Source organism: Polypterus senegalus, chromosome 15, assembly GCF_016835505.1.
Source record: "Polypterus senegalus isolate Bchr_013 chromosome 15, ASM1683550v1, whole genome shotgun sequence".
NCBI lineage: Eukaryota > Metazoa > Chordata > Cladistia > Polypteriformes > Polypteridae > Polypterus > Polypterus senegalus.
In genome coordinates, this window is record NC_053168.1 from 47,633,513 (window position 1) to 47,646,392 (window position 12,880).

The following is a 12,880-nucleotide window of genomic DNA, read 5'->3' on the forward strand; positions in this document are numbered from 1 at the left end:
CCTTTTCCATTTTTGTGTGCTTCAAATTACAGTACATATAAAATTATTAGAAAAGTAACATTTTCTGATGCATACTTTATCACTAAAAAGATATACATAAAATATTACAGCCAAACACACACCAAGCAGTTGTTCAGTGTTCGTCCTCGTATCAGCTACAATAACTAATCTATGGGAGATATGCAAGAAAAAAATACTTTGTGCTACATTGCCATGATCTGAGTCTGAAATGAATGAGGGTTTCTATATAGGGTCTGCATGGCCTTCTCACAAAAATGTGGCGTCACTGGTATTCTCTGGAACACTCTATTGTTAAAAGTAGACTGACTCATTTTTAAAGCTGATTGAAACCTATTTTAGTTTTACTGCATGCAACGAACCAGTCCTGGATGGAGTTCCATTCCATCAGAGGACAAATTCATAGCAGGACATTTTACATTTCGGCATCCACTTCTTTGGGACAGAGATTGATACTACAGCATCGATCTGCAGTAAGCTTTTATCTTTATAGGGGGAACATGCAAATTCTGCATTGAGTTGCAGCTAAGCTGGAAACTGACCTTAGACTCCTTCAGCTGCAAGACAGGCGCTATAACCACTACACTGTTCTCAAGCTAAGAAGCCAATGTAAAACACAGCTAATTAGTTTAAACATAATAAATTGTCAGGAAGGATGTGGTTGTGACTAAACAATGACCAGCAATTAACAATTCCACTTCAGCTAACTTTAATAGTAGAAAACATAATTGTGTTCTATCTCGGCAAGTTTTTGGAGCACTTTGAAATGTTTTAATAGTTCCTTAAAAACCACTTTAAATTTAATATATGAAAAGAGTCAACAGGTGAACAGTTTAATGATGTTCATTCTTTAAGAAAGATAAGACCTTTGGTTTGTGTCTGCATTTATTCAGGTAATAAATGTCACATTGTATATTTGTCTCAATACACAGTGTGTTGGTTGTGTGACATTCTTTAGCATGATGCTTAGTTATGTTAATATAATATACAGAGTAAAAAGGCAATTAACTTGTTGGCGGAAACCTCTCTTCAACCCCATTACACACTGCCGATATGGTGAAGGAGTTGCATGAATGATAATGAAAATAGAAACGGAAACAAAAAGAATTCACCCCGTGTGAACAGTGACACATGAATGCTGTCCACGAAAGGGACAACTAAAGAGATGACACAGGGGGCCCTCACATACCTATATGATGTTATTGATTTGGTGATTATATACTGTATTTGTAGAACTGACATTGTTAGTGTTTTACACACAAAATTAAAAAAAAAATTACAGAATAGACACGGTTAACATATGATACAAAGAAGTCAGGATGAAATGGTGACAAAAGTATAATTTATGGTGTACATCACAGAAAATTAGTTTCTGAATATTCCATATGCATACAGCTTGTCAGACACAGCTCAATAAGGAGTAGAATAATGTGAGAATTAATGTTACAGATAAATACAAAAACAAAATATGCAATTATTGTCATTGCTACTCATAAAAATGCAAGAGAACAAACATTAATCTAACCAAGACACAGGCAAACATCTTAAAGCATTATGATGATGCAACATACTGTAATGCCACATATTAGAGTTATACATACTGAAGTATTCTATTTTTATTACCAGCTTATCTATTTTCTTACATTTACTTATTTGACTGATGCCTTTATCCAAGGTGACTTACAACATTTATGATACAATTGGTTACATTTCTTTTGGTTGTCCAATTGGAGCACAGGCAGGTCAAGTGACTTGCTCAGGGTCACACAGTGTCAAACCCACAACCTCAGGGTTTGAAGTCCAAAGCCTTAACCATTACACCACACTGCCTGCTAAACCTGTTTTCTGCTGTTCAGGGTCAATTCTTATTTATAAGTTATATAACCTGCATGCATTTATTCAGATTGTAAAAGAATCATATTGGTAATGATGAAATTAAAAAACAATTTTGTTTTACAGCAACAACAGTCCAAACAATAATCCAAAATCAAAAATAATGTGAAGCTGTTTAACTGGCCATGTAACTCTTTAACTGAACTTGAGGAAACAATTAAAGATTACTGCATCTATCCCATAGTTTATGAACTACGTACAATTAAGGATGAGGATGTTTGGTTCAGTCAGGAAACAGCTTCTTCTGACATATAGTATTTCCTGGCACTGCAAGCAAACTAAATTGAAAGTCTGATGAATGTGTCAAATGTAGAAAGAAATAGATATTTCATATCAAAAAACACAGCTGTCATGTCAAGGTAATACCAAATTGTTTAAGCCTTTTAGATATTTAAATTGTTAATGTTACAATAAAAGTTTTATAGGGACTGAGTAACAATTTTATTAGATACAATTTACTTGCTGTGTCCATGTAAGTAATAGTTTCAATCAGTGAAAGACGTGTACTGTACTTATAGGCAATGCCATTCATCATTGGATCAGATATGTGTCTGAAAACTGGGAAGACTAAAGAGTCCTCAGCTTCAAATACGACATTGCTGTGGGAGTCAGGCACATTGGCATAAGTGTAGGTTTGGCAGGTTTTCATATACCAATAACATCAAAACTGTATTGACAATGAATCACAACCCAAAAGAAATCTTGCCATTGTGGCTGGAAACATGGTGTCAATGGCAGAGGTTGTTAACCTTATGCAGCATTGCAAACAAATTAAATGGAATCAAATAGCAGCTAAATAGAAAAATGGTGCTCAAAAAGACAGAGTGGCAAAATATATGCACAATTTTCCTTTTGTGATAAATAAAGCACATTCTAAGTACTCACAACTTGTCACTTGTTGAATATTTTGAATGTCATCCAATGAATTTACAGAATTTCACATATAACTAGATGGTATAGTAGTAGTGACGTACATCTCCTAATATTTTTCAGTTTCTGTTTAATGCAGTGACTTCAGCAGTCAGTGAGTCAGTCATTGTCCAACCCGCTATATCCTAAAACAGGATCACGGGGGTCTGCTGGAGCCAATCCCAGCCAGCACAGGGTGCAAGGGTGCCAGAAAATCCCAGGCAGGGCGCCAGCCCACCGCAGGACACACACACACACAGCACACACCAGGGACAATTTAGGATCGCCAATGCGCCTAACCTGCATGTCTTTGGACTGTGGAAGGAAACCGGAGCACCCGGAAGAAACCCACACAGACATGGGGAGAACATGCAAACTCCACTCAGGGAGGGCCCAGGTCTCTTTACTGCGAGGCAGCAGCACTACCACTGCACCACCGTGCTGCCCCGACTTCAGAAGTCACTAGATCTCAAATCAATTGAACATTTGTGGGTTTACATGAAATGAGTTGTTCAGAATAAAAAGTGTAATCACCAGCTGGTAACCTACAACTATGAAATATACATAGGCCAGCATACGTGTCTGAGTCTTTGTTAAGTCGATGACTTGACAAACTCGCTATTGATTTGGTGTACCTAGTAAGACCGAGAATCATCATCAATGAACCTGAAAAAACTGTTGGCAATAATTAAAAACAAAAACGAAACTGGCATCTTTACATCTCTTTCTAATAACTGCAGCTGCATTTATTTGTTCAGGTCTTCCACCATTTTCCTTTACAGCATTAGAATATTACAGTGTCACAGTACATTGATTATTAATTGAAAACAATCAGAACAACTACAGAATGACATTTTCTCTTTGAGCTTTTAAAACTGATAATTCTGAATTTTGTATGTACTAATGTTTTGGAAACACGTTTTAGGCCCCTTTCCCAAGAAAATGTGCTTATCCTGTCAAAGACAATGAATGATGAATGGTGCTCTTCTGAACTTTAAAAGGACAATCAAGCCACTTACAGTACCTTCTTATTCGGAGCTGTCAGAGGCGATTTCATTTTCTTCAGTTTAATCAAGTGTAAGACTTAATTCTTGGTGGATACTTCAATAATTAACTAATGATTAATAGAACTTTTGACATAATCAATCACATAAATACCAATAGGCTGAATAAAAAAATTAAAGAAACTTTAATTTAGGTTATATAACTACTTAAAGAGACTGTAATCTAGAGTTTAAAAGCACATTCATTTTTTTGTTTTTCTGGTGTTTAGTGACATAACAGTATTTTTATATGACAACTTCACCTCTTCAATTACATACAATATGAAAGACCAGTAAAGGCGCACTGCACAAATACACTTGACTTCAGCATTCCTAGTTTTCATCCGCTCCCTCTGTACGATTAGCATTTGTTTGCTCAGAAGTTGATGCACTTGCTGCTTCCTGAGCAGCTCTTCTTTACTCCACCCTAGTGGCCCACTTTTTCTGTTCTTTCACTGGCATATTTTTGCATTAAAACTGACTGTCAGTGTTTGTGTTGCAGTTACTTAGTACATTTTCTTTAATTTTTCATTTAAACTGGCACTTCAGCCTTGAATCTGCTTCAAGAATGATTTAAGATACGAAGAGGTAGGGGAAGCGATGGCGAAGGTGGTAGAAATGAGAACGGCAATGAGGAATGAGGACAAACTCTACAGAAGGAAATAAGAGAAAGATATAAAGAGAGTGAAGATTTTTCAGCACTCAAGGGCCCTTATGAGAACTAGACTAAGGCCGCATGTCAGCAACCTTACACATACCACTCAAGTATGCCAACAACTAAACAGAACCTGGGAGCTTTCAAATGTTTTTCTTCTTTACATTTTTACTTTTCCACAATAGGGAGCTTTAATATCAAATATCAGCTTTAATTTGGTGACATGTGGGGCATATGAGCACACATACCCTACCTTTAGTTCAATTTTATACTTGTTTAAATCCTAAACAACTTCTGCAAAGCAGCCACAGTGAAATGAACAGACTAAGAACATGACAATGGGTGAACTGGTTTTTTTTTTTGCTCAGCTATATTTTAACATGTTTAATGATCATTCTAAATTTCATAAGGAATCCAGATATAAACACTGTGACCAATCTGTATACAATTACAAAAGCAAGTTTAATTAATCATGAACTACAACTAAAGGGCCTCTGCTTAAGGTTAGTTGCAATAAAACTCCATACACATACCTCGCACCTTTCCTGTGATAGACATAGAAGAATGAGATTAAATTTTACTTTACCTGTCTACAAAGCATGTCTACGAAACATCCAAATTGTATCGCTCCATGTGTCTGAAATTACATGACAGGGATCAAATCGCCTTAGCATGTCAGATGAATAGGTCTCTCATTTGATTCCTTTCAAACATCACTTTGGGATATCACATTAGCACCGCTTTTTCACTTATTTACTGTGCGTTAAAACAATTCCTTGTTTGTAAAAGGCTCATTTAAAAACAGCTCCAAAGACTGTATCTGTAGTGTAACATGAGGATGCAGCAAACATTTTCTCACAAAAATACATGGATCACCGAGGGGCTCATTTACTTTATGGCTTCATAATGACTTCATAATACAACAAAATACTAGTATGCTATGCATGGAACCTCCGGCTGTGTCTGTCATTATGCTTCCAACACATACTGAGTTCTTTCACACTTATGCAAATAAAAATAAGCTGAACTTTTCCCCAACTTGTATTTTTCTTGAATTTTGGCGCTCATTTTTTAAATAAAGTTTTGTTAATTTGGGGTGCAGAGAGCTAGAGCCCAGCCACGGAAACTCTGGTTTAAAGCAAGAACAAACCATGCACAGGACAACTGTACTTTCGCTGTGAAATCAGTTAAAACATAACATCCTCAGATCTGTTTAATACTGTATTATTCAGGACTACAGGGGTTGCCCAGAGAATGAATTTGTGTACAAGTCAGTGGCCAGCCTTGCACAGGCAGGCCCACATTCACATTAGGTCAGTCTGGAAATGTAAATCAGCCTTACAGGCCTACCTATGGGAAGTAGGAGGAAAAAACCTGAGGCTCTGGGAAAAAAAACAATCTCCCACAAACAATGAGCAGGCATGAGACCCAAAGCAATTTTAGTCAATACCTTCAATCAACACCGTAACTTTGAATTCATCAAAGATAAAATAGGACTTACTATTTTAGTTTTAGATTTAAAGCCAGATGGATTTAAAATCAAAGATGGATAACATTTCTTGAAATGCCTACCACCTCTGGGTTTGTTTTGAGCATTAAAAAATTGTTTCAGATTAGTACTCATTAGGAAAAGCGACACGCTTTTAAATTAAAGGCAGCCTTACACATGAGATTTGCAAATCGAGGCAGATGCTCTGATCCGATTTCTTCAACAGTGCAAAAGAGAGTTGCTGATGCCATGGAGATCACAGGCAGATTTATCTTTGATAGTCAAAATTTCCTGCTTGTGCACATGAGGACATTTATCAGCTGTAAGTCACCACACAAGATCAAACCTCTAAGAAGAGTCTCTGCTACTCACAAAAAACAAAAGACCATTTTGAAATCTTCTTTCACACACAACAGGCAAATCAGGTATGATGCAAAAAGGAAATGGCTAATTTTCCAAGGATCTGATTTCACATGTTTAAGATTAAAGTTCTGAAAGGTCACGTCTTTTTTATTTAAGGCTAGATACACAAATAGTTTAAAACCTAAAAATAATATTGACTCACTTATAAGCAAAGGTTGTGCTATAAACATACAGTATAATGGATTCACAAGGCCTTTACAACCACGCCAGTCCAAAGAAGAACCAAAAGAATTGTGTCGGGTTGCAGGTTGTGTGTACATATTAGCGACTAAAGAAGAAGAATCTTTATGGTCTCTGCAGAAAACATCTAAAATAAGGATTCATTACTGTTTTATAAATTGAACATTAAAATTTCCCCAGCTGTTACTTAAGCAAGAAATATTAAAAAGGACACAGACTCACCACTGAATTCTTGTAGAGAATCCATGAACTTAGACTCGTGTCTGCTTTGTAATTTCTTTTTTACCAGACACATCAGAATCCCTACCTAATACACATCAAATAAAATAAATGAGAACTAAAGTATGAAAATGTGTCACTGTCTACTACAATATGCCCCAGTCAAACCCAAATTTTCTGCCAAGGCAGGAAACAGCCCTGCATAATTCTTCATTTTTTGCTTTAAAGAAATAAAAAACACAAAGATTGTAATCATCCTTCAGTAAGGATATCAAGCAAGTCAAAAATGATAAAAGTCACATCTTTCAGCTGTACCGTGGTCATATCCCCTGCCAAGCTCTGTCACACCCAGTACACACTCAAACATGGATCCAATCGCTACTAAAATTGATTACTGAGCATTAATGTCCTTCTGAAGACAACTCATTACAAGAAAAACAGTGTGCACCGATTTCATTTCACCTTACAGCATGTACCAAGGCCTTCTGGTTGACAGGGCTAAGCTGCATGTATGCTGATCCTCTTAATATTAAACGTGTATTCTCTGGAAAGCACAGTTGTTAAATTGACCAACTCCTGTATTTTCATATTTATTTCATTTTTAGAAATGATTTAACTGCTGCAAAGAAGAAATATCAAAAAATATATCCTTACATCTAGCCTGCATGGGGAAACAGGACTTGTTGATGGTTTAAATTAAGTAACTCTTTGTAAATTTGTTTTACCCCTACATATTTTTATGAAATCTAGATGTCTGCTTTCATGAGTCTAGTTAGCCTTAAGCACCATTTAGTTAAAACAGGACCCTTTGTAAAACATTAATGCTATGGATTATCATAAGATAGACATACTATACATTTGCATGGATAACAAAACAAACAGGTTCTGGTGTTTATCTAAAAAATGTATTTCAATCAGATTATTATCAGAAGCTTCAATCAATTCCCCTTTATTGTGACATTAGTGGTTTGTGTGTGCAAACTGCCTCATGCCTAATCTTGCTAAAAACAGCTCTGGCTATCCCAGGCACCATATGTGTCCAAACACCCCTCAGAAAATGCTGGGATGAACACAATATGTGCTGTAAATAAGTAATAAATAAAGCTGTGCTAAACCAAAAAAAAAAAAAACTTGGTGGCTACATACTGGAAAGTTAAGCTCTCCCTTAGGTCAACACACACATATAATCCTTTGCATTGTAAAACTGGATGATGGGCCATGAAGTGCCACCAGCCTTGATTAGAAATATCAAGAGGCCCAGGCATAATAAAAAGACAGCTATTGGCACAGCTTCCTGAAGCCTTTGAATTCAAACTGAAATGTCTGGCACCACTTCTCGTCAGCAGAACTGCCAATTATTACACGGTACCTCCTTTTATGTAAACAACATGCATATTGTAAAATAAATATAGCAAACAAAAATAGTAAACCATTACATCCACAGTGCACCATGGATTTAACAGCCATGTGCTCTCATGCCAGACAGATCACAAGATGTACGTTTCGGTCAGCAGAAAATTGCTCATGTCCATGACAGATGTGCAGTAGGTAACCGCCAGATATGAACATGAAAAGAATTCTATTAAATGGCTGACTTAAAATTCAGGTCATATTTAGAAAGCTATTATAAAGTAGCTTTTTAGAAAATTGCATTTTATTATAAATGTAAAGCAAAATTGAGTCAAATTATTCAGATACCAAAAAACAACCAAGAAAATGTGGAAAGCAATCTACAAGGCACTTCCAATAAACAAGATCTAACCACAAAATGTGGCAGTTCCATAAATTAAAGTAACCTTTAAAGTGGCAATAAAAATTCTGCTTAATCCATCTGGTGATCTCATATTCTTCTTTATAGTTTAAAATCAATCAAATCAACTGTTTTATTAAAATCCTTTAGTTTGGATTGACATGAAAGAGACCAGAAGCTGTTACATGACTTTTTTAAGGTATTTTTAAAAGATTTAGAAAGCACTCTAACTTTAAAAAGACTGAAGATTTAAGAAGACTACAATCATAAACCTTATGCTCTAACTGTGGCTGGCAGTTTTACATTTTCTGGATTAATTTTAAAATGCTTTCACATCAAGAGGAATATAAGAACAACTCAGAAAAGGCCATTCAGCCTAACATAACTCAGAGATCAGAGAGACTCCAAAACCCATTGTCTATCACACTACGTGATAATGTATTCTACATATCTATGGTTTTGTGTGAAGAAATGTTTTCTAATGCTTGTGTGAAATTTACGGCAAACAGATTTCATTTGTCACACTATGTTGTGGCGGAGGATCTTATTTTAAAATAACAGCTGGTTCCTTTCATAATTTTAAAAACCTTTATTTTTACTGCTACATGACAATATTAAGATTTTTTCTATATACTATTATATATTAGGCATAGCAATTGGATTCTGCGATACTTTACAATTATTCCATTTTTTGTTTGACCAAATTAAAAGCTGAAACCACATCATTATCAGTAACAATGTGTTAGTCCATTAAACCTAATGAGCAAGACCTTTGAGTCACTTCATTCCACTTAAATCAAGTTTAATTGTGGAAATCAGATGTCTGAATTGTACACAAAGTCTCATTGCACTCTAATAAGGGACATAACACAGACTGAGCAGTCAGTCATTAGGCATAAAAATACAGATTTGTTTGGATAAGTGTTCTTATAATTGCAATACGGGATATGTGAGTATGTAACAGATCAGAGCATCTCTGATATGTTACATACCGCAAAATACCAAAAAGAATATATTCAACCATTACCGATGCAGGCAAAATCTCCACTATCTTCAAAGCCACATCTCCCTAAAACAATCAATCTTCTAGATATCTGCTAGTTCCTTTATGCTAAGTGACAAGAGTCTTGAGATTAGACAGATGTTATGCAAAATTAATTTGTGACAATAACATTAAATTGGACTGATGATTTGCAATTTAATTTTTTTATTATTGAGAACTCTCATTCAGCTATATTTTATAAACAGATACTCCAGAGACTTATACAGTATACCTGTGATATATATGCTCACCGGCCACTTTATAAGATACACCCTGCTAGTTGGAACCACTTTTGCCTTCGAAACTTTCATAATTTATCATGGCATAGATTCCCCAAGGTGCTAGAAACATTCCTCAGGGTTTTTTGTCCATATTGACATGGTAGCATCACGCAGTTGATGCAGATTTGTCAGCTGCAGATCCATGAAGCAAATCTCCCGTTCCAACATATTCCAAAGGTGCTCTACTGGATTGAGATCTGGTGACTGTGGAGGCCATTTGAGTACAGTGAACTCATTGTCATGTTCAAGAAACCAGTTTGAGATGATTTGAGCTTTGTGACATGGCACGTTATCCTGCTGGAAGTAGCCATCAGAGACTCATCAGACCAATGTTCTTCCAAACTTCCATTGTCCAAATTTGGCGAGCCTGTGCAAATTGTAGCCTCACTTGCCTGTTTTTAGCTGACAGGAGTGGCACCCAATATGGCCTCCTGCTGTTGTAGCCCATCTGTTTCAAGGGTCGAAGTGTGGTGCATTCTAACTTTGCTTGGAACAATTGGTTATTTGAGTTACTGTTGCATTTCTATCAGCTCAAACCAGTCTGGCCATTCTCCTCTGACCTCTGGTATCAACAAGGCATTTTCACGCAGAGAACTGCCGCTCACTGGATATGTTCCCTTTGTCAGCCCATTCTCTGTAAACCCTAAAAATGATTATGCATGAAAATTCCAGTAGATTAACAGTTTCTGAAATACTCTAAGCAGTCAGTCTGGCACCAACAACTATGCCACATTCAAAGTCACTTAAATCACCTTTCTTCCCCATTCTGATGCATGGTTTGAATTTCAGCATGCCATCTGGATAATGTCTACATGCCTAAATATATTGAGTTGCTGCCATTGCCATTTGATTTTCTGATTAAATATTTGCATTAACAAGGAGCTAAACAGGTGTACCTAATAAAGTATCCGGTGATTGTGTGTATCAAGTATAAGGCAGAAATTTTTCCTGGATGGGATGCCAGTCCATCTTACAGCACTCTCTTACACCCACACCACTAAGAAATAAATAATGTTGTCAATTAACCAAACATGTATATCCTAAAATGTAGAAGAAAACTACAAACACCTGGAAAAATTACATCAATATGGGAATGTCATAGGAAATCTATACAATCACTGACCAAATCAGAATTTACAGTTAGGTTCATGTAGCTTGTATATATGTGTCAAGCGCACGAGCATTGAGCTTGTTGCACAGCTTTGGGGCCATCAATACCTGGGGAAAGACTTGGAGGTAACAGTCTTTAACGCAATTTCCATTTGCCCTAGAATGGAGAAGGACTCTCTGGAAGGCTACTTAAGTGACATTCTCTCCCAGCTCCTCAGCTTTGCCTCTTCCATTTTCTCCAGTACAAAGACCAAATTCACAGTAAGTTTGATGTCAAACTGGAACAGACTTCTTACTGAGAAGGATCTCTTCCTGGAAGGAAGTCAACTCTAAAAGGCTGTATAGAGCCTAAACATCGCTAGCAAGCATCGCAAGCATTTATTTGCTATTTTTTCCCAGTTTTCACCACTGGACATTATACAGAATCACCTGAGGCACCCCAAACATTTATCTGTTTCTTATCTTCATTTTTACTACATGTGTATACACACTTTATGAACATGTGTATGTTATGTGGGGCTAGAACAGTGTTGTAATGGTTAGTGCTGCTGTCTCACACCTCCAGACTCCTGGGTTTGAATCTCAAACTGGTGATATCTGTTCAGATTATGCACATTTTCCCCATGTCCAGAGTCTTCAGTTTTCTTCCCCATCCTAAACACAAATATTTTAGATTAACTGACTCCTCTAAATTGCCCCTATATGACTATAAGTGATTTTATATATACTGTACTATAAGTGTGGTACTAATGTATGTAATGGCATCCAGCAAAAGTCTGTACTTGCCTTGCACCCTTTGCCTTTACCAATGTCCAGCGATACAAAACTTGATAAGAGGTTGAAAAATGACTAGATGGATCAAGACAAATAGGAACATCAATGTATATATCCCCTCAATTTAATTTTGCCTTCTTGAGAGGATCAATTCCTACACACTGGACAAGCCACTATAAAGGAGATTGAGAACCCAGCTTGCCTAAGATACTGTCCTCTTCTTTTTGTAGGTGGTCACAGGAATTGTGAACATCAGGATATATTGAAGTAGAGGATGTGGAGGTGGTGAAATACCTATCATTGTTTGTCGGGGCAGGATGAAGACTACCTCCCCTGGCTATGCTCCTCTTCAATACTATAAATGTGCAGAAAGGGAAATTAGTGTCAGCTTTCCCCATCTCCATAACTGACGATAGATCAGCTGATTAGAATATGCTTGCTAATTTTTACAAATGTTGGTAAACGGAATCATGAGCAAAAGTCCTATTAAGAGGTTTATTTTGCCAAAGTCTGGGAAGAACTATCAACATAACCTTGACTCTTCTTCTCTAGGTCTTCATTTTCTGGCTCTATGGTATATGACATTCAAGCGTATTAGTGGATATAATCTAAAAAACAGCCCAAGTTTATATTTGCAATTGGTGGGCCATTTCAATAGTTTGCCCTCTTCTGGCACCACTTTTAGGAATTGCTCCCAACTTACGCTTGTCCCAAACATATTACTTCAATCAAGGAAGTCTTAGTTGTGCATTTTGCAGATCATACTACAAGATGGCATTATGTTATAAATCTTATTTATATCTCCGATAGATTTGGATTACTCAGTCTCCTCAATGAAAAAAAAAGAAAATCTGAATATCTGCTGGCACTGGCAGAGGTATGTTTCTTTATTCGGGCCAAAATGCCCCAGCACACAGTTTTTAATGATGATGGAAATGCTTCCATTTATTGATGTGGGAATATGATTTCTACACAGAAAGTTGCATTTTATGGTAATAGGGCTTTACATTTAATATGCCTACTCCTACAGCTCCATGATCATCCAGGTTAAGAATCCCTGCTATAGAGAATAAGCAATTTCGTTCAAGAATATA

General features: G+C 36.5%; 1 protein-coding gene across 5 annotated transcripts in view; it reads right to left on the reverse strand.

The window, feature by feature from the left end:
• Nucleotides 1-12,880, reverse strand: part of chn2 (chimerin 2) — a 517,847-nt gene that overhangs the window by 477,154 nt on the left and 27,813 nt on the right. The gene's annotated exons all lie outside the window — the stretch shown is intronic.